The 21,808-nt window shown below is 39.0% G+C and overlaps 1 protein-coding gene across 1 annotated transcript in view; it reads left to right on the plus strand.

The window, feature by feature from the left end:
• Positions 1–273: 273 nt before the first annotated feature.
• Positions 274–21,808, plus strand: part of ncor2 (nuclear receptor corepressor 2) — a 105,274-nt gene continuing 83,739 nt past the window's right edge. Inside the window, 1 exon segment of the mRNA XM_037778280.1 lies at positions 274–585. The gene's annotated coding sequence lies outside the window, so the exon portion shown is untranslated.

Genomic DNA, 21,808 nt, shown 5'->3' on the forward strand with positions numbered 1-21,808 from the left:
TGTATATATATATATATATATATGTATGTATGTATGTACTGTATATGAATGAGATGAAACAGAAGTATGAAGGTAGCATGTGTGCAGAAATGCATATCAGTGCAGTGCCTAAGAGATGGAAAATACTATGCTACTTTATTATAATATATTGTTTGTTTTGGTGCCTTATCTTATGATGATGATCACTGACTTTCCCCACTACAGCGCTGCTGCTACATCAGTGAATGTGTTGTGTTCATGGGAGAAAAGTGCAGCCCTTTGAGTAAAAGAGGAGGGGCGAGAGAGCATGCGGACCTATTGAGAGAGAGAGAGAGAGAGAGAGGCTGTGGTCTCTCATCGAGCAGCAGCTTACAGACAGACTATAGAGCTACAGACCACTGTGTGTGTTGTGTGCAGGAGAACAGGCAACGACACAGAGCTGCCAGCGGAACGAAAACTACTCTTTCATGTGGATTAATAATTCAGGACAGAGAGACACTCATTTTTAAACAGATTTTTTGGACCGACTGACTGACAGGAGGATTTAGGAGAGTAGCTGCTGGACGATAAACACCGTCTGATGGTTCCTCCTGCTCCGTTGCTAAGGTTAGTTAGCCTCCATAGCTACTGGCTGTCCGTTGGTTTTAGGGGGGGGTCTATGTCTGTTCTGTGTTCTGTTGTTGGACGACGGGGTCCGGCTATTCTTTGGAGAAGTCTCAATAGCAAGTATTGACCTTTTTTTTCTCGTTAATACCTTTAACGTTATAGCTACTGTTAAACTGTTAAATTGAAGGAACCGTTTAACTAGCCGGTTCCTCACCACAAAACATCACTCATAGTCTGCTGACTAGTTTAATTATTTTATAAATCATGAACACGTGCTACATGGCTAGGCTAAGCTAAGCTAACAGCTAACGGTGCTAGCTAACCCAAAAGCTAGCTGTCAGAACTGCGGAGGAGCTAACGACATATTGATCTTTACATTGGGGTTTTAGGTGTGTAACGTTAAACACTTTATTCCTCACACAACACTGCCTTAATCCTCTATTAATAAGTATTGTTAATTCCTTACTAGCTAAGTGTCAATAATGATATATTGTGGTATCACACTAACCAGAGTTAGCATGCTAACTTGGCTATGCACTGGAGGTTTGCATTTGTAAACATTGGTGTTTTTACATGAAGTTGACTTAGTGATAGAGATAGCTAACCTAATGTTAGCTGGTGAGGCATTTCTTTGTTGTCAGATGAGATGATAAAAGCTATGATGTCAAGTCATTGACAACAGGAAGGTGAGATGAAGTGAGGTAAATTGTTGTGACAGTAATGTTATGCTTGTTTTTGGACTTTTAACCAAGTTTATTTCTAACATTATAACTTCATTTTTTAGGTGGGATGGTTTATTCACTAATGATATTTATCCACCTGTAAGCAAAGAGTTATTGTGAGTCTCATTTGCCAACTGAGCTTTATTGTTATCAAACTTTTAGGAACAGGCACATATTATTTACAGTCACATTGTTGACATCCTTATTTAGAACAACCGAAACCTTCTAGTGAAATGGCCAAACCACCCTAAGTGAGGTGATCATGTGTTATATTCAACCCGACATTAACGTTATGCTTGTTTTTGGACTGTCGTGGCTTTTAACCAAGTTTATTTCTAACATTATAACTTAATTTTTTAGGTCAGATGATTTATTCACTTATTTTAGCTAATGATCCACCTGTAAGTAAAGCGTTATTGTGAGAGGCAGTCTCTATTTGTCAACTGAGCGTTTTTGTTGTCAAACTTTTAAGAACAGATTATTTACAGTCACATTGTTGACATCTTTATATCTGAGATCTGTCAAGCTAAAAACACAACAAAACAAACAAATGAGGACAAAGACACATAAACAGGTAAGTGAGGTGATCATTAACATAAACAAAGCAACCATGTGTTGTTGTGGAAAGAAGCGGATGTCTTGTTTTTGTCAGCTGTCCAATCTCTACAACCACCTCCATGATAGACAATCAGATACTTTCTACCTTTTTGGCTGTCACAGTTTGAGCACATTTCTTTGCTCCATTATCTCTGTTTCTGGAAATGAAGGTGACTAGATTTAAGTTGTGACATAGCCAAATGTAGTTTTCAGTGCCTTATAGTGAATAGTTTCAAGTTTATTTGTCGTATGCATTTAAAAGTACAGTGAAATGTAATGAAATGCATTTTATCCTGGCTCTCTCTCAGCCCTTAAAATCTATAAATAGTACACTTGATAAATACTACAATATACTCTTGTATTTAACTACATCTAGCATTGAACCAACATCCACAATTTTGATGATTATGAAAACACTGTACTACACTGTATCTGCTATTGAGAAACCGCACAGTACTATAATAGTTTGGCACAGCACGGGGGAGTTTTATTTTTATATAGCTTCCTTTGACATATTAAACCTCTGTTAAATTAAAATCAAATACACTTTGCAATGAGTTGCAGATATCAACCAAACGATGTATGAATAATATTTAATGTTTAGGTAGTGTGTGGTCTGATAGCGTGTTGTTTCCTTTTGTAGGGTGTTTTTTTTAGTTGAAGATGACACTTAACATGACACCCACTGGGATTAAGCTAATGTTTCTCTTCATCTTGATCAAGCACCCATTGATCTTTGTCAGCAATCAAACAAAGTATTAGGGCTGTGTATTGGCAAGCATCTGGCGATACGATACATATGATATAGGGGTTAAGATTCAATACATTGCGATATATTGCGATACTGTAAGTAAGGCAATATATTCAGATTTTTTAATATAATTTTAGGAAAACTATCATAGTATAAAGAACACACCACCATATGCATAGAATCTGAGTAAAAAAAACTTTACGTTTTATGCAATCAGAACAGTGGTATATGCATTTGCATTTATCAGTTCCTGTAAAATCCAACATTTGCGCATATCTTTGCAAATTATATAAAGTATTGACCTAGTTCATCTTTGCATGTAAACCATTAATTAAAATTGAGTGTTTTTAGAATCGATACAGTATCACAAAATATATAATCGGGCTATTCGATTTATTTGATATTTTGTTACACCCCCACAAAGTATGGCACTTTATTGGAACGGCTGTCAAATTTCTTTTCAAGGGTTTGTTGACACAAAACACAAGAAGCATATTTTGTCGCTTCTGTTCGTATCTAGGCATGTAAATAGTTTCAGGTTTATGTGCCCAGGCTTTGAGATATCTGCCTCTGAAATGACTGTTGCCACCTCAAAAGAGTGGAGGCACAGTAAATGGACTTGTGTTGGCATCTCAAAATCTGGGAACATTCAAATGAAACTGTCTGCATAGTTAGGTACCATTAGTTGCAAGTGATACTTTTTTGTGACATTGGAGAACTGTCCTTTTTGATTATGTAACTCAGGGTTAACCCAGGAGATAGTTCAGCTGAGGTGGTAAGCCATGATCTTGATGCATCTCACCTCGTGGTCCACTTAGTAATGATCTATAAACAATAGCCACACACATTATACAGTCTAGCATTTGCTATTTGAAGTGGCACGTCTGCTTGTTTCCCCTAGTTTAATGTTTTATTTAGCAAAAGTGTATCCAACGTTATGATGTTAGCGGAGGTGGTCTTTGTTTCAGTTTTGTTTGTGGTCCACTTCTGCTATATGATAAAACACTGTGGGAAACCTTGCAACGTTAACATTTCCTGTTGCCGCTACACAATTAAAGTCTTCCTCTGGCCAACTATCGCAAGGGTTCTCATTGTGAAACAGTTGCACATTCCTGAAGCCTTACTCAATAACATTAGCAATTGCCACTCCCTTGGTTTGTGAAATGCATAAATATAGACATTTTTAATTATTTTCTTGTCAGCTGGTAAATTTAAATATTGCAAGGAGTAATTGGCAGAAGAAGAAATGACCACAGCCACAAGCACTTGTATTGTACCCACTTACCAGGTTCCAATCGCCATTACTTATGGTCGGCTACAGCGCAAGTATCCTTTCTTTGTGGAAATTTGGCATATAAGAGGTGGGCATTTTGTGAAAAAATTTGAAGTATTTATATTTCTGGTAACTGACAACAGCAAAGCTAGCTTCAGCATTACCTCTGTACTAAGTAAAGCTTTGTTTTGAGAAAGCTTTTTTGGAATTTAAACCTGCATAACTAATTTTTTGGCCACTTGGCAGCAGACCGTTTAAGTTGTTATGGAAAACTTTGACAAACCAATATTCAGTCTCTTTTAACCCTGTTTGGTCTCTTGCTATTAGGGCTGTCACAATACCAGATTTTAACTGCACTATTATTGTGGCCAAAAGAATTCTGATAACAATATTATCACAATTTCGATAGAAAATTTGAAAAAATAATAATAATGCTATCAGTCAAATTCATCTGTAACTTTATTTATTGTGCGTTTGGTCTTTTTTTTTGGCAAATGAATTACACCCAAAATACAATTGTATGGAGAGAGAGACTGTAACTGTACATAAGCGTGATTTAAGAGGCGCTGGATTATTTACATAATATTATCATGTGTATTATTAACATGATATCAATATACAATTTTTTAAATATCACTTATCGTCAATACCAGTATATTGCGACACCCCTACTTGCTATGAAGGTCCGTAAAGCCGAGGGGAGGTGCAGATTCGGGTGATAATTCTCTATAGTTTCATCGAGATACCCCTTTAACTTCGTCATTTCATACAGTTATTATAAAAATATAGATTATAGCCGATTTAATGGTATTGCTTGCCTGATGAAGACACCGAGAAGGAGGGGTAAAAGTTTGGGGAGCCACTGAACAGGTAATTGGTAAAAGAACTTCCCTTAAATAAGTTACAAGAACATATAAATGAAATACTGATTCAAATATGGAAACATTTGAACCAAGATTAAGAGACAGACTAAGAATCTGACCAAATATTTGGCTTCAGATTTGGGTACTTGAAAGGTTGGATAATTTGTGATATGGACACAGTTTAGTTGGCACTTCAACATAGAGTATTCAGGTGTTCTGATCAGTCATAGTGCCTGGAGACAGTTGGTGTGTCACCCTAGAGAGCACACAGTCTGCCAGTAATTCGTAATGGGGTGTCATTGCTGACTTGAGTTCTGTGCATTCATAGTACAGTATTAGCTTAGCAGTTTGGATTGTAAAGAGTTAAAGGAGAGTGAGGAGATATCTCTCCCTTATCCAAAAGGGTAATGGGGGCAAAGATAATCCCGTGCTCAGTGTGTTGCCTCAGGGAGACCGTTTCAGTGCTAGTTCAATTTCTGCTCGTATTATGAAACACAACACGGTTACGAAACTGGAAAGGGGAGAGTTCTTGCTCATTTTATTGTCTGTGAAAGATGAATCCTCACAGAGAATTCTTGTGGGAAGAAAAAGCATTACGTCCGTCTCAATTCACAAAGGCCATCCTTCAAAGGCAAAAATGTCTTAAATTGTCACTTCAGTAGTTCTGCAACTATTTGTTATTTTAACAACCAAGTATTCTATCAAATTACTAATCCCACAATCAAATAAGAATATTTTAAGTGTAATTTAAAGAGCTGTTGTGAATATGAGAGAAATTTGCTAGTTCAGACCCTTAAATAACAATTGTTTTTATTGTACACTAATGTTAGTAATGAAAAGACCACCACGAAAACACAACCTACAAGAATGTGGCTCAGACTGCATTGCTGCAATATTTGTTTCATTGGTATGCCACTGCTGTAGCTACTGTCACATATAACTGCTGTTCTATTAGCACAGTGTTATGCAACAAATAATATAACATAACTCGAACGCAGACTGACCAATCATAGTGTAGCATCGGCCAGCTCCAACCAGGGTCCAACAACTATACAGCCCTGTTTTGTAGACTCTCAGGCAATCGTTTCAGATTTCCTTCATTTTCAAGCTGGTTTTGGGGTTTCCGAGCTTTTCGTGATTAAACGTTGTGTAATAGTGATACTGGTTACCCAGAGAGGTTGGAAGGAGATATACATTTCTACGTAGAAACCTGTGGTGCTAACATTAACAGAGTACGTTAGCACATCATTAACTAGCGTTAGCACTTGCTACGCTATTTACTGAAGGTATACTGAATGTATACACATGCTGCTTTTGCTTTGTAATGATTGTAACAGTGAATAAATACCTACCCAGCTTTACAGGAACAGTGTTGTTCCTTAATTTCATTGTCTTTTGTCTGGGTCACCAGGTGATGTGGTGGTTCTCTTTTACACTGTGATCTAGAGGCGTTGGCTTCTATCTTTATCTTTTTAACCTGTTTTTGCTGCTGAGTCAGTTTGACATCCTGGATATATCCTTCAAATGCATATTGTAGACCTTTCTGTCTGCTTCTCTCTGAAGTCGCTTTTTGGTTTCCCCCAAAATTTGATAATATTTATCCAGGAAGTGAAGTTAGTGACAGTGTGGTCTCCACGGTAACTCTGACAGCTTGACGGAGTAGCAGCGGGGTGGGTGAGGGGAGTCAATCATGTAAAACATTGGGAAAATTTACTTTTTGGTATCAGAAATGGTTCAACTATAAAAAATGTTAATCTTTTTTTAAATTGAGGCTTGATTTTTACTTGAGCTTGGTCAGCCAACATGCATGTATCTACATCCCTTAACGCCGATTCAACATGCTGAATCGGCTGAACGCATACACCCCGACTCAAGCCGTTGGCTTTGTGTGTCTGGACCGTAAGACATTATTTTGCATCTGATATAGCCTTTGTTGAAATCTCAACCTGGATTTTGGGTGATGATTTGTAGATTGGACTTGACATTGAATCAGCATCCTCCTTAGTCTTGTAATTTCCACGGACTAATAATCTGCAGTGTTCAAATGTGAGCTCTTTAATTTAGGCAAATCCAGTCACGGATCTGTTGAGATGTAACCGTTCCAGTTCTGAGCATTTCACACTGCATATTTAACTGAAATTTATATTAACTGCACATGAAACAATGATCATACGGAAATGACACAACTTTGGTATGCTGCGGTGGACTTTATGAACCCTTAAGTTAACACGCAGAAACCAAAGAGGGAAATATGAGGCAGTCACCATGAAACTGCCTCCCAGGCGCATTCCCTCCTCCCACCCAGTTTCCCTCTCACTGAATGAGTAACAGCAGCTGTCTAGCACTTCTTTCTCACTAGTGGACTGCACCTGGTAGTTTTCGTGTGTGGGGAATGTTATGTTCGACTCAGTGTGGTAGAATATTATGATCAGGCACAGCTGGTCATTTGCAGTGTCTCAAATTACTCACAATCAAAGTGCCATTGAACTGGACACACTGCACTGGGGCTGAGGTTGAGCAGTTGTACCGTTTTCTGGGATTGCCAAATGGAAAAAACAGGGTTGTGACATGTTAATTTGAGGGACGTGCCTTTCTCATATGGGCCCATGCAGATCCTGCAAGTAGCCATCAGCATCATGATTTTGTCCTTGCCTTTTATGCCCTTCCACTTTAATATTTAGGATGCAGTGATCAAAGAGAGGGAGTTGGGTGGGTTGGGGCTGCTAGCCCTAGGGGTTAATGGGGTCTAAAGGTCAGACGGATTCTGCGTCTGTCACTCTGCAGAGCTCAAAAGGGCCACAAGATGATTTATCTTTCTGAAGATTATTTTTTATTGCCTTTTATTAGTGTAGTTTGAGAATGACAGGAAAGGGGGCTGTTTTCACATCCATGTTGGGCTTCATTCCAAACGTCAACAATTCAAAAATGTTATCCTTTTACTTTGTTATTGTCATCTATAGGGGTTATTTGCATCACAACACATAATTAAAATTATTAGAAAATAAGTGGTTGCACTTTTTTTTTAAATATTTGCTTTGATTAATTATTAGTATTTCTAATTATATATTACAGGCTGCTTCTAGTGTTAGGATGTTGCACAGGGCATAATTCTCTCTCTAATATCCATTTTATATTGCTGTGAAAACATCTCCTTCAAACAAATGTATTTACTCAAGTTTCTCGCCAAAAACTACATTTTGCAAGGTTACATTTGAACGCATCGTGATAGTGTTATAATTCACCATCGCCCAATACTCATTTTGAAGGCACCATAATGGAAAAATCGGACATACAGTATGAGACTGAAAACGCCGGCTGGCTTTGATCGGCTGCTGATTGATGGTGCATCTCTACCTGTTAGTTTAGGATGCACTTGATTTATGCAACTAAGTTTTCTATGAGCGAGGCACAGATGTTACACGTCAGTATTGCAGTCGATCATGTTCATTTAGTTGTGGGAAGCCAAAATTGTGATTGCAGTTAATAGTCGATTAATTATTTCAGTTTTATCAATTACCACACTTTCCTGCATAAAATCCAATTCAAAACCACCGTTCCTAATTACATGAAATAACCTCAACAAACCAACATGATTCTAACTGTAATCATTTATTTTTGGTTCTCCCCGAAGTTGCCTTGTACACCTGTACTCCCAAGGTGTGTATCGCTCCAAACAAACAAGCGCCACCATCTCAAATCTCAGCAAACCAATACAACAGCTCTCTGGTAATTACAATGTTGAATGAAGGCTGGTTTAATTCTATACTTTACAGACTCTAATTTCATATCACTGCAAACTGAAAATTGATTGCTTTACCTATCTTTTAACAAGCAATATATTTACACACTTTAATGGTAGGATAAGTTAAAGCTGTAATTTGATTTGAGTGCTGAATGCACTTTGAGTGAAGAAATGAAACCAGCATTCCTCATGCAGAGTTTATTGTATGTTATGATTATCTGAAGAACACCAGCTGCTCTAAAACATACAGAAATGTATGATATATTATCGTTATCTGTGAGTTCTGTAACTATGTTTTCGTCTCATGGCCTTGCAATTGCCTTCTGTGTGAATGACTTGCCAGCCCCGTTGTCGAGCTGCAGTTACAGAATAATGTTGTGATAGAGAGACTGTCTTGCTAGTTTCTCAACATTACCAACCCTACCTTTTAAACAGAATTCTTCTCCAAAATATACTATTACACAAACACAGACTATATCCTTTAGTATACATGTAAACTGTTTCAACAGAACATTTTAATGTGCACTAGTTAACAGCACCAGTGAAGTCCTATGACCTTTCAGCCTGAAGAAACAACATACTATTTTTTAAACTCTTGATTATGTTGCCTTTATGTCTAAACGGTGACAGTCTAATGAAAAATGGTTCTGTGTGCTCATATGGTGGTAATGTTAGATGTTTGAATATGTGTTATAACATGTTCTTGAAGCCTGAAGTGTTGTCATTTTATTGATGTGCTTCAATGGAATTTATCCAAAATACTGTCAATTACTTAACCAGCTTTAATTAACTTATGTTATAGCTGTCTATCAAATGAATTATATAACATTCGTGGTTAACTTCAATATTCTTTCTTCCTGCTGTCCTTTTAAGTGTATGTAGGAGTGTCTCAGTTAGTCAGGGTCTTTTGGAGATCATCTTTAACTGCACCTTTTAAGACATGAGAACACAAGCTGCTTAATTTACTTTTCTTTTGTGTTTTCATCAATAACACCAAGAAGACTTCACTAGACAAATAGAATTCCAAAATAGTTACTTGCATTTTGGGCTGTACCCTCTAAGTCAATTGGTCGACTAATCGGTTGTTTTGCTTTTAGTCAACTTTGGGTTTGTGATGGTATACCAGTATCAAGGTATACCTTGGTATGAAAGTTGATAGTTATCCTATAGTACATTTTCTAATCTACGGTTGGAAAGAACTGACACAAGTGAGTGTGTGAGTTAAAGATGCAGACAGGACCAGTCTGGCTGCGCTGTCACACACCTACAGTATATGATAATAATCATAGGACAGTATTTTAAAAGCTCACAGCTTATGTTATTTTTCATTTAGTAGTTAATTACATGCTAAAGTGCTGCTAAAATGTAAACTAACATGTTTTAGTTACATGTTACAGTTGCATGCTATTTCTTTTAATCAGGTTTATAATTCTGTTAAACATAATTCTGTTCTTGGTCCGTTAAGCGTTATTGTAACTGATAATAATAATACTGTGAAAATCTCATACCGTTACAACCCACAACAAGTCGAATAAGATGTCTTTAGATGATTGCTTATTTCATGCTGAATGACTTATTTCCAAGAAAATTATGAGCACATCTCTGGTAAACGCAAGATTTAAAGTGGTACTTTTTGTGATTCTTTGTGGAGAAACAGTTTTACAGATCTGTTGATTAAATCAACTAATCGATTGGTCGTTAGTCGACTAAGAATTTCTTTCATCGAGGACAGCCCTACTTGCATCCTTCATCTTGTTGACTCGAAAGTCCCAAAGACCATTATTTGAAAGCCTTATATAATATCCCTTTGATTGCATGTTGTTGTTTTGTGTGTTATTAGAAATTAATTAAAAGTCAAATTCATTTATTATTCATAAAGCTTTCTATTTGGATTCCCATGGCTATGAATTGGAGTTGCTATTAAAACCAGTCACCCATATTCAAACATACTAAAAGAGGGGCAGACAGCGGATTAGCAGAGATTAGAAATGGCTCTGTGGTAAGTGATTCACTTGACTCTGTTACGCAACACAGATGACAGCATGTTACAGGACATGGCTCTTGTTTGTGTGTAGGGCTACAGCTGTGGGTAGCGTTATATTTGTCTCCTATTAGCCCAACTTTTCTACTAGGAATATGTGTTACAGCATAGTTTGTTTTTCACATTCTAGTAAACGTGTTAGTAAGGGCAGCCGAGGGCACGCACCTCGTGGTTGATGATCTTACACTGGAAATACGAGTGACATGTAACAGTGAAAGGTAGAGGAGTGTAATTACAGGTTATGGTGTGCTAGTGTGGGGGAATTGACTCGACAAGACTCCTGTCTTGACACGTGCACTGGATCCATGACAGTTCAGCTTGGAGCTAATTAGACCCCCGAGTGCATCAAAACATCAAGATGCTGGCGTGACGTCTAGTCTGTCTGAGTTTTGTAATGTTTGGGTATTTTCCCCACTAGATCTTCCTCTGTCCATAATTCAAAACCACGTGTATCAAATCTAGCTGAGATGTTTTGTTTGGTATGTTGTCTGTGTAAATAACACCAGCATTTATGGCCATTAGTGTTTGGCAGTGCACACACATGCACACTCCCACACTGTACACACACACACACACTTGAACCCTCTCATGAATAAATAGAAGCTCTGTGAGGCTGCTGTCATGCGGGGCAAACAGAGGCACTCGGGTTGCACGCTGCCATACAGAAGAACATTTCAAAGCTCGTGAATAATTAAGTAGCAGTGGGGAGGAAGTAGGTCAGCCCAGCAGACAAGTGCACTCCTCAGTTTTATTTCCTGCTCCTCAGCAGCATGGAGAGCTGAATGTCAGGTGGGCTTTAAGAACAGAGCCAGCAGAGAATATAGAGGGATTTGTGAGTGGAGACCTCATACATCAGAGCGATGCTGTCACATTGTGTCCCACTGAGCTGGAGGAGTGTGTGGTGTAGTGCCATATAAAGAGAGTCTGTAGTGTAGAGAGTTATTTTGGGAATCAGTAATTAACAAATAATCAGTCACAGCAATCATTCAACCTCAATCAATGTTTGATTGTTCATCATCCATGTCATTAATGTGCTTAATGATTTTGGGGTAATCCATTAAGGGTCATTTAATATTAAACCACTTACCACTTTTTGACACTTCGAGTATGGATGGACTTTTCTAGAAAACATTTTTACTAAATACTTTAAACTTCTCTAATGAATCAGTGTGTAATGAATAGTAACTGCCATCAAATAACTTTTGCGTGTAAGTAAGTGTAAAATTGCAACAGACACAATTTGTTGCCTTAATTCAAACCATATACAACTCACCAGACAACCTAAAATCTAAATATTGTAGTGCAGTTTCTCACATTCTTGGCCTGACTAAAGAATGTTAGCTTTGCATATCTAGGCTACATCTCGCAAACTGATTATTTTTACAATGTGATTTAAGTTTGGAAAATGTCGGCTTGAGGTTTAACTGACTCAGCCTGATCAAATGCAGTCTAGACCATCAGCAAACTATGGTGAAGGTTTTAAAAGAGCATATTGAGTTAGTGGTGGAGGCATATTGTGTGAGAGAGCCCTCTGACTCGTTTTACAGCATAGTGAATAAGTGATTTTCCCAATATAGTAGGGGTGGGATTTTTTTTTAGGATTCACCTATGTATCGCAATTTTTTGTACGATTTTTTTTAATTCAGTTTTTAAATACCAGAATCGATATATTTGCTTCATTTGAGTCTATGTGGAGGTAGAAGGAACTTACCGTTTTTATTGTTGTAGTCTGAGTAACATGATGTCATATCCGTTCCATATCCGTTCCGTATCCGTCACCAAAACAAACCTCAGCGAGCCAAAACGACAAAGCAGAAAACGGCGGAGGGTCTGTGTGGATACGATCTGCACCCTCACATTTTAAATCCAAAGTGGTAAATACTACACATACAGTAAACTATGGAAACACTTTGGGTTTCACACATTGCAGGAAAAGCAGAGCTAGACATGATGGCTAAAGCTGCATGCTAACTCTGTCATGGACAGGAAGCGTTATCGTAACATGCGGTCAGGCCAGCCGTCACTAGCATCTCCGTGGTCAAATCGGCTGACACTACAACTGTGGAGCACCCATATACTGACATTTATGTTAAATGCATTCAAACGGTACCGATGGAGCTGACCATGGATGTATAAAGAGAACAGAGCTAACGGGAGAGCTAGAGACTTAACGGAGCTAAGGGGCTTAGCGAAGTTAGAGAAAGTAAACACGTGTCACTATGTCCAGTTTTCAAAATAAGGTGTTCACAAAGGGAACTGTATATACAAAATACATATATGTATATAAGATTGATTGGATTATATTCACCAGAAGTATAAAACATTACATGTCCCTTATAAATTAAAAGGAAAATACCACTAATTTGTGTGGGAAATGTCTGATATCTAAGTTGCTGAAAAAATGTAATAAATAATTCCTGACAATGACTGATATATTTGACTTCAGGACATCTGACTACATACATGCTGAAAATCACACATTTTTACTATATCAATTTAGATATTATACAAAGTAAAAGTCCATAGAAGTGTACGATTCAACTTTTTCCCATGGTCTAGTGTTAAACAAGTTAGCAAAATTCACACTAAATCGTAATATCGAATTGCAATACTTGTAGAATCGCAATACTTAAAAATAGCAATACATATCGAATCGGCACCCAAGTATCGTGATAGTATCTAATCGGAAGATAGGTGTATCGTCTAGCCCTAATGCATTGATAACACGGCACTAATACACAAAACTAAATGGATTTTATCTATCTTAGCAAAACGACTGTGGAGGGTGGGCAGGTTATGTAATCGGTGCATGCCTGAACTCAGTGTAACACTGGTAACACTGACTCCGGTGGCAAACCTACTCTTGGAAGCACAGAACGTACGTGCATCTCATCTGTCACCTGGCCGTTAGCTGTAATCTTTGCTGTGCATTCAGTTTCAAATGGTAACAGAAGACGTGGGGCGACGCAAAGCATTTGAGCAGTTAGCTGTCGGTGTGGTGTTATAGGGTTCATGTAGGAATCAGTGTAGATATCAGAGATGTATGTGTACGTATTAATAGACAATTTGAATCAGCAATAACAAAATACTATTGTTTTTGAAACACCCAGAAGGAAGATGTCAAATTCTTTAGGCTATTTCTGTTACAACTACTCTACTGTACTGTTCTGTGCTCTCGTATTGTGGTCTAATGCGTTTTGTATGTGGGAGAATCCCAGAGGAATCATTCGTTGGTAGAATTTTTTTGAAGTTGTGAGTCAAGAACAAGTACTGTGTGATTTGCTGTGTGAAAGGCCTCAGTAGTTCTACGCCAGCCAACGGGGAGGGGGAGGGTAGAGCCTTATGTAATTTCACACAGTGTCGCTGAGGCGGCCGGCAGCAGGGGAACAGACAGGAAATCCAATAGCTGCTTTGCTGTCCAGCCTGGATACAGCTGGACGATCACATCTGGAGGTACAGGCCAGCCAATCACTGGGCCTGTTCACCTCTCTCCTCCTCCGTTTCCTCTCTTCCCTGTCAGACACACACTTTTACAGTCTGTGTGTTGAGACAATGCTAATGATAGAAGTAATCTATTACAAAAAAGAAATATGCCATGTGATTTTTGCCTGACCAACATTTTATTTATTTTTAGATATGACACAAGTATCAGTTGATCATTTGTAGCCAGGGATATTTTTCTTTTGGTTGTCTTTAGGAGTATAATGATAGTCAAAATTCAGTTAATATTTCCTTTTAGAGTTGTCATTTGATATACATTTTGTGCTTTTCTATTCAAAACACCTGACTAAGATTATAAGAATTATATTCACGGCCTCCACCCAGTTACACTACAGTCCAGTACATCTGCAAAGCAGCCGCTCCACACTAAACTCCTATAATGGCTTACATGTCCAGGTTCATGATTGTTTTCCTGAAACACTCACATTTTAATGCCTTTGTCCATCATCTGTGATGTGAACATATCACATTTCCACACAAAGAAATAAAAAGTGGGTGTTCTGGTCATAGCTCAGTTATTAAATCCAAGTTATAAAAACACCAGCTTTCAGCACCAGAGCAGCAGCTGCTCTGTGTAGCTTTTCACTCATCCCTTATTTCAACTAGTTTTGTAGTGAAGCAAGTCATAGACAACTCTCTATTCGTAAAAGTGGAAATGTATGTCATGGTGATTTGAATCATCAATGTTTCGGGGGGCAGCCCTAAAGTGGCAGCAATTCTGCGCTAGCAAAGGGCTAGTGGATAGTGCTCCAATCCAGGCCAAAAGGCTGTGTTTCTTTGTCTGGCTTACTGTTGTTAAACTGAAAACCTCACAACAGTAATTAGCTGGAAGTCTAAGGTTCAATTGAGTTCTGTAATTGCCTTCTCTCGGTTGAGAAGGAAGAAGAGCTGCAATCTTGAGTGGCAGCCTAATTGATGCTCACATCTTTAAGCCACAACGTAAATATGATATCTCGGCAGCATAAACTGTTATATATACTGTAGGACTGTCAAAGTTAATGCGATGATAACGTGTTAACGCAAATTCGTTTTAACATCACTAATTTCTTAAATGCATTAACGCAGCTGTTCTATACATTAGTTAAATGCAGTTATGTTTGAAAATTTTAAATACATTTGTCTTCCATCGATTAAACGGTGTCATGTCTGATGGCTTTAAAGCTAAAAATAATCCAAATGAAGGTTGTATGTGCTGCATTTTAACATTGTTTATAATGATATCTCAATACTACTTCCATTTTCGGTTTCACAATCACGTCTATTGTTTTTCACAGCTCGCTCATGGCTGCAGGTGTTTATCACGCTGTCGTTAACATAATGGCAAGTGTGCTTCTCAGTCAGATTAAAAATGAAAGGTGTGACAGGCTGTGGTTTAGGGAGGTGATTGCACCGCTTCCGTCACACAAATTACAGCCGTGTCAAAGTTGACAGCGGGTGTTCACACTCACGGTGTCTTCAGTTGCTGACTGTGTGTTGTGACCGCCGATTTCCTGTCTGAAAGTTGAGCAGAGGTAAGGCAAGATCAGCTCGGGGTGTCTGGATGTTCTTTCTGTTTTTCTGGCACTAATAGCACTGCGTTAGCCACCTGCCAGCTAGGAACTGCACTATATATCAAGCTGGCACACACAGGCAATAATTATATCACCTGCTGCCTTTTATAGCCTCTCTCTGTCACCTAACATTTGATTTTACTTCCCTGTTAGTAACTCTTTCTCTTGCTTGCCTGTTTTCCCAGTAATGGTTAGAGGACCTTTTTAATTTGGATTTAAAGATTTTTGAGATTAAATAAGATGAGGTTTGTTATTGCATTGTGTTTTTTAGCGTACAGATATAAGCCTTTGTTCATCTTGTCTGCTATGTTTGAGGTTAAATGTCTACCCACATGGCCTCTGCACCACATTGATCTTGTGTCGTCTTCCCCTTTTTTCAATGTCAGTGTGACTATGTCTACAGTCAAGGGGGATTCTGCCTTATCAGCATTGTCTTGGATGTTACTGCTTGGCAGGGAAAAGGGTACGAGGGTTTAGCAGATCTATGAGTGTTTTTCCTGCTGTTGTCCAACCGTTAAAGGTGCTATTGATAACACTGATAACATTCAGCCACTAGATGTCACATTCTTCCTCCCCTGTTCCATTGCATATACTTCACAACAAGTCGTTGCCAGGCACTTACCATCAATCTCAGCCATTTATCTGTTTTATTCCACACTAACTGGCGACCCAGAGATACTACGTGATACCAACATCATTATACTATTGGCTCCCAAACCTTGTTAGAAGTGGAATCCAAATGTCAGATATCTTCCAAAGAGATTAACAAAACATTAGTTTTGGACCAGCCAAAATTTTTTAAAATTATTAATTCACAATCTTAAAAATACTTTTATTTGTCACCTTTCTAAAGGCTCTGTAGATGTATAATTTTTTTAAAATATATATATTTGTCTACATAAAAATGTTATCAATAAGACCTTAAATGTAAAGCTGTTTGCAATCACCATCACCTTCCCTTTTTTTTACTGGCTGTTGTAATGCGACTTCCTCCTCTTTACTTTGCTGGGTTTCGATTCGCCTAGTTTTTCTTTTGCTGTGCTATTGTTGACGCATAGGGCAAGAGGAATAGACTATTTAAGGTACAGATGTTTAAAGTGTAAGGTTTTATTGCTCAGAAAGCATTCAGGAAAAATATTAATGAGAAAGAAAAATGCAAATCAGTAACAGGCTTTGCATGGTACCCTGGGTACTCACAGTGTTATAGAGAACTACATAGATCATTTTGATTAAACAAGAAATGGGTGAGGTTAGTTGGAAAAGGCTTAAGTGTTAAGCTGTGTCTTTCTTGGGAAACTGAGCTTACCACACAGCTTGACCTTGTTTCTCCACCCTGACCTTAAAAAAATCTCTTGGGACCCCAATACTGAAGCTTCAGTGGATTAATTGCGAGAGCTTTGGTTCCATGATAAATTAGTTTGGATGAGAAGGGTGGGAGTAGAGCTGGGTTACTTCTTCTGCAGATGAGTGTTGAAGCCAATGCAGACGTTTTTCAAGATTTGGTTGTAATGGCTGCTAGTTGCTGACTGACTGTGTGAATGTTGGTAGAAAAGACCACCAGTTTCTCTCCAGAAAAACAAAGCCGTTACATTTTTTCCACAATACGTTAGTGTCCCAATACCTAGTGTCACTTTTAGACGTTAACTGGACCACCCATGCTGCAAGTAAAGATGAGGGTCATTTGAAAATCTTTCAGAAAGCAAGTGTAGCGCCTCTGGTACTCAGCCGATGGGAATAATGAATACGCCAACATCTACCGAGGCTCGATGAGCCTTAAATAACTCAGGAGAGTTATTATAGATTGAACAGTTGACAATTTTATTGCACCACAACAATTCAACAACATTCAAAATGTTTCACATAGATATCAAAGTATGAAATGAAATGTAAAAATAAATAAAAGAGAGCTCTTTCAAAGTACAAATAAAATAGAAAATTCCCCCAAAATCAGTGTCCTTTAAGATGAAATCCTCTTCCTCTAATTAAGATGATCCAAAGAGTGCAATTTCTGTCTTGGTATGGGTGTAATATGAATACACCACAACACTATTTCAAGTTCCAGTATTTTAGTTCCTACTACCCAACTACCCGGGTAGTAAAAGTGTGTTCGTGTTCTTATCTGGTATCCAAATGAATTGAGCAGTCAGATGTCCTCTGTGGCAGGTCCTACGATTGGCCACACCGTTTCCACGACCGTCCACAGTCTCACTGGGCTTGGCTCGCCATCACTGAATCCTCCAGATTCTATTGTCGTTTAATAGAACCAAAAGAAAAAACAACCTACACAAATAGTGCAGAATAGTAAGTAATCTTGCTCATTCAGTTCTTATCTGCTTTCACAGTATCTCATCATGTATAACCAATAACTAAGGATATACTTCAAAACAATCTAATGGATTACCATACAGTATCTTGTAATACAGTTGGTATTTTAACTTACAATGAATTATTCATCCATCTTATGCATCTTTTTCTCCTTATAAGTGGTTAAAACAGACTAGCCAAAACAGCACGTGTGTTTCAACTCACCGGGGTTCCAGCAGTTTACATCTTAACAGAAAGTAGTTTCTCCCGTTCACAGTTGGGACTACAACTAAAGACGTAGCTCAGCGGCTTAGACTTTTAAAGAAAATAATTCTTTCCGGACTACTTTATGGCATTGTATGCCGTGTTAGCTTAACAGTCTGTTCAGAGCACGATTTCACGACGTATCCAGGTAGCGATCTCAAGGGAAGTGAGAAATTCACAGGCTGCACGTCACATCCTCTATATTTGACTTCCACAGAATGCATGTTGCGCCCCCCTCTGGGAAGAATATGCAACTAGTAGCCCTATATTTCATATGGGTTACACAAGTGTTTGCATGCCCGTATAGTGTTTGTGAGCAGTTCAGTATAGGGCGGGGTGATATAACAGTCTCGAAAATATCTATTATGCTACTATTATAAATTTATGAGATTTATTTTCGATACTTATTTTTCATCAACGCCCTGACCGGTTCTGATAATAAATAACTGTATATTATAAACCATAATTAACCTCCTGGTTTCGTAAGGGTTCTGTCATAAGTATTATTACTCTTGAAACTGTAAACCACACCATTTATTTTTGTATTTCATCCCATGTCACTATGTGGATGCATTTGCATATGCAAATTTATGCATATGTGATTACCTTATGCTGGGTACACACTACACGAGAATCAAGCCGATTTTGGGTCTAATTCCCCCCTCCCGACAATCGTCAGCAAAGCCCTGATTATTTGATGTTTCTCAAGATTATCTTTCCAGATATTCGTGTAGTGTGAGGTATGTTAAGAGTGTTTTTTTACATCCCTTGATCGGCTCGGAAGTCCATCCTGGCCGCACCGATTTCAAATTGTAAATATTAAACATGTTCAATATTTACTATTGGATATCTTGTTGTGTGTGTGGAACCCCAAGGACAGCCGATGACGCAGTCACGTGAGAAAGAACGATAGCCAACTGAGAACCAAGCCGTCATTGCGGCTGCGAGCAATGTATGAGCTAATGCAAAATGCAAAGCATAAAGTAGTAGTAAGATGGAGCTCAGAAATGGAGGACCAACCAAATTCTTCCTGCCCGTCGTCCGCCATGTTTGTTTACACTAAAGTCACGTTTGATCGCGAGAGATTTTGTGAGATTTCCGTTTTTTTAAGTCGGGACTTGTTGTTCATGAATGTCATCTGTTAGTGTGTGGTGTGCTGTGTTGGCCAAATTGTTGCTCACATCACACTATAGGAACAAAACTGTTAAACTTAACATAAGTGAGTAGATGTGTTATGCAATGTCGACACAATATTTCGGTTACTTGATTTTCATATGTAAAGTCTCCTCCATAATGAATGCAAAAGGTGTAAATTTTGTCATGAACTGTAAAATATAAAATATAAAAAAAAAAACATATTGTGATAACATTTTTGGCCATATTGTCCAGCTCTAGTTCAGTGTTGAGGGTGAGTGAGTGAAAGGGTAAGCGAGCAAGAGCCTCCTTGTCCAGGGCCTTTCGGTAATGAGGCTCCCGGGAGATAAATCCTTATGAGACCTGACAGGGTGCCACATTCCTAGGCTGAGAGTCCTAGCAGCCCCCCTCCCCTGAGCTCCGCTCTCTAGGCCGCTGCTTTATAGACTTCTGATGTTGTTCCCAGACCAAGCCTGATGCCCATTACAGTTCACTCATCTGCCTTTTCACAACAGCTCCATGCATTTGACTGGAGCCATCATCTCTTTTGGCTGTCATAATAATTGCAGAAGCCCGTGCTGACAGCTCAATACCCTAATGTGTTTTTTCTGTCTGGGAAAAACGGCATAATATTTTATGGGCATAATGATTAACAGTACATTATTGCTGTTGTGGTGATGGGCCGATCATACCCTCGCTTCTATCAGGGTCCAAGCCACACTATCAAGGCAAAAAAAATATGTTATAAGTTGTTGAATCCCTTGTACTCTCTTTCAGAGCTCGACAGTCAAGATACCAAGTCAGACTAGACTGAGATTTGATTAACTGTTTATGTCAGTAGAATTAAACTGTTGTTTGAAGTCGGCCTCCTGCTCTCCTTGGCAGGCTGGAAGCCGTTTGTGTGCTCTGTGCTAGTATTTCCACGGCCATTCCTAAAATGGAGAGGGGAGGGTGGGGGGTAAGAGGATGAAATATTGGCTCGCACCGCTGAAGCCGGAGGCCCACTCTACTGTGTGCAGAAGACGAAAGCAAAAAAGAGTGGGGAGAAGGAAAGCACGCTAGAGCAAGGGAGTGAGGTGACCGAGTTCATTCGCAGTGTTGGCAGCGAGCCAGCGACTTGCCTGTGGGTGTCTGTAACAGTGCCAGTGCATGTGTTTAGCCTCTCGTCTGGAAGGGCCCCATTCGCCTCAGAGTTTATGTCAAAGCTCTCTCATTGTGTTGGCCCTCTCATCTTGATTCAGGTTTTTTTGTCCTCTTGCAGATCTTGTGACTGCCTTCAGACTTGTTTTCGTCCTTCTCAGGGGAATCTCTCTGAACTGGACAGTCATCAAAGAGAGGCTTCCCAGGAGGATGGCTTATCGCACTCTCTCTTTGTCTTGCCGGCCTCTTTTTCTGCCCTTTTGTTGAGCATATTTTCATGCTATGTCAATATCATGAGTCTCCTCATCCAGTATTTCACCAGCAGTGAGGTCTACTCAAGGACTTCCCTTTGTGTGGTCTGTTTATCCAGGTCTGTCTCACCAAAGATGAGTGTGCACCGGTTTCTTGAAAATATCTGAAGCCATAGTTTAGACTACTTGACACAAAGGCAAAGCTCTCTAGCTGGTGTGAGAATTTCAGCAGTGTTTTCCCATCTCGTGGCCTCTCTGAGCCTATGTTTACAGAGCTCCTCTGTTCCTTAAAGCCAGAGCCATGTTCAGCCTCTCGTAATAGAGCGTAACTGAAATCAAGTGACACTTTGTGTTTGTGACAGTGGGGCAGGAAGGAAGGGTAGATAGTGCTCCTCTTTGTATCGCAATAAAGAGTCAGACAACGGAGACTGGCACACTGGCACTCTACTAGAGGTTATATTATGCCAGCAATGTAGGTGTCAATGTTCATAGTGCTATAAAAAGGGCTTGTTTACTACTGGTTGCAGAGGTCATTACTCAAACCCTGTCCAGTTCGGGACTTTGAAGTGACCACTATGAGGAACTGTGGCCACCAGTGGAGGTAGCTAACCTAGTGAGCTAGTATCGGGGCAGTTCCATTTTTTGGGTTTCGATGCTTCGGTGAGAAATATTCAAAGGTATTCAAAGCTTCGGGACAGTGCTGCCGCCACACTACTGTGTACACACACACACACTACACATAACAAACAGGTCGATGACCATGGCAACGGTCGAAGCTCCAAAGCACTCTGGTCAGCCCTAGCTAGTATTACACAGTTTATAGACGCCATTGGCTGTGAGCTGGACCAAGTGTAATTTTTTCCAGTTAAAATTGTTACTCTTAGGTGTAAAATTATTGAAAATTAATGGTATTTACCCACCAATAATACCGTTCATTGTGTCCCAAAATATTTCGTCAGTCATTACTCATTGACGCAAGGTGTATGTGCTTGTAACAGCACTGATATTTATGTTAACACAACTACAGTTTGTAGAGGTAACGTATTTTACTAAAAAAAAGTACTACCTATTGTCAATGAACTCCACGGTG

The sequence above is a fragment of the Sebastes umbrosus genome, chromosome 8 (assembly GCF_015220745.1).
Source record: "Sebastes umbrosus isolate fSebUmb1 chromosome 8, fSebUmb1.pri, whole genome shotgun sequence".
Classification (NCBI taxonomy): Eukaryota; Metazoa; Chordata; class Actinopteri; order Perciformes; family Sebastidae; genus Sebastes; species Sebastes umbrosus.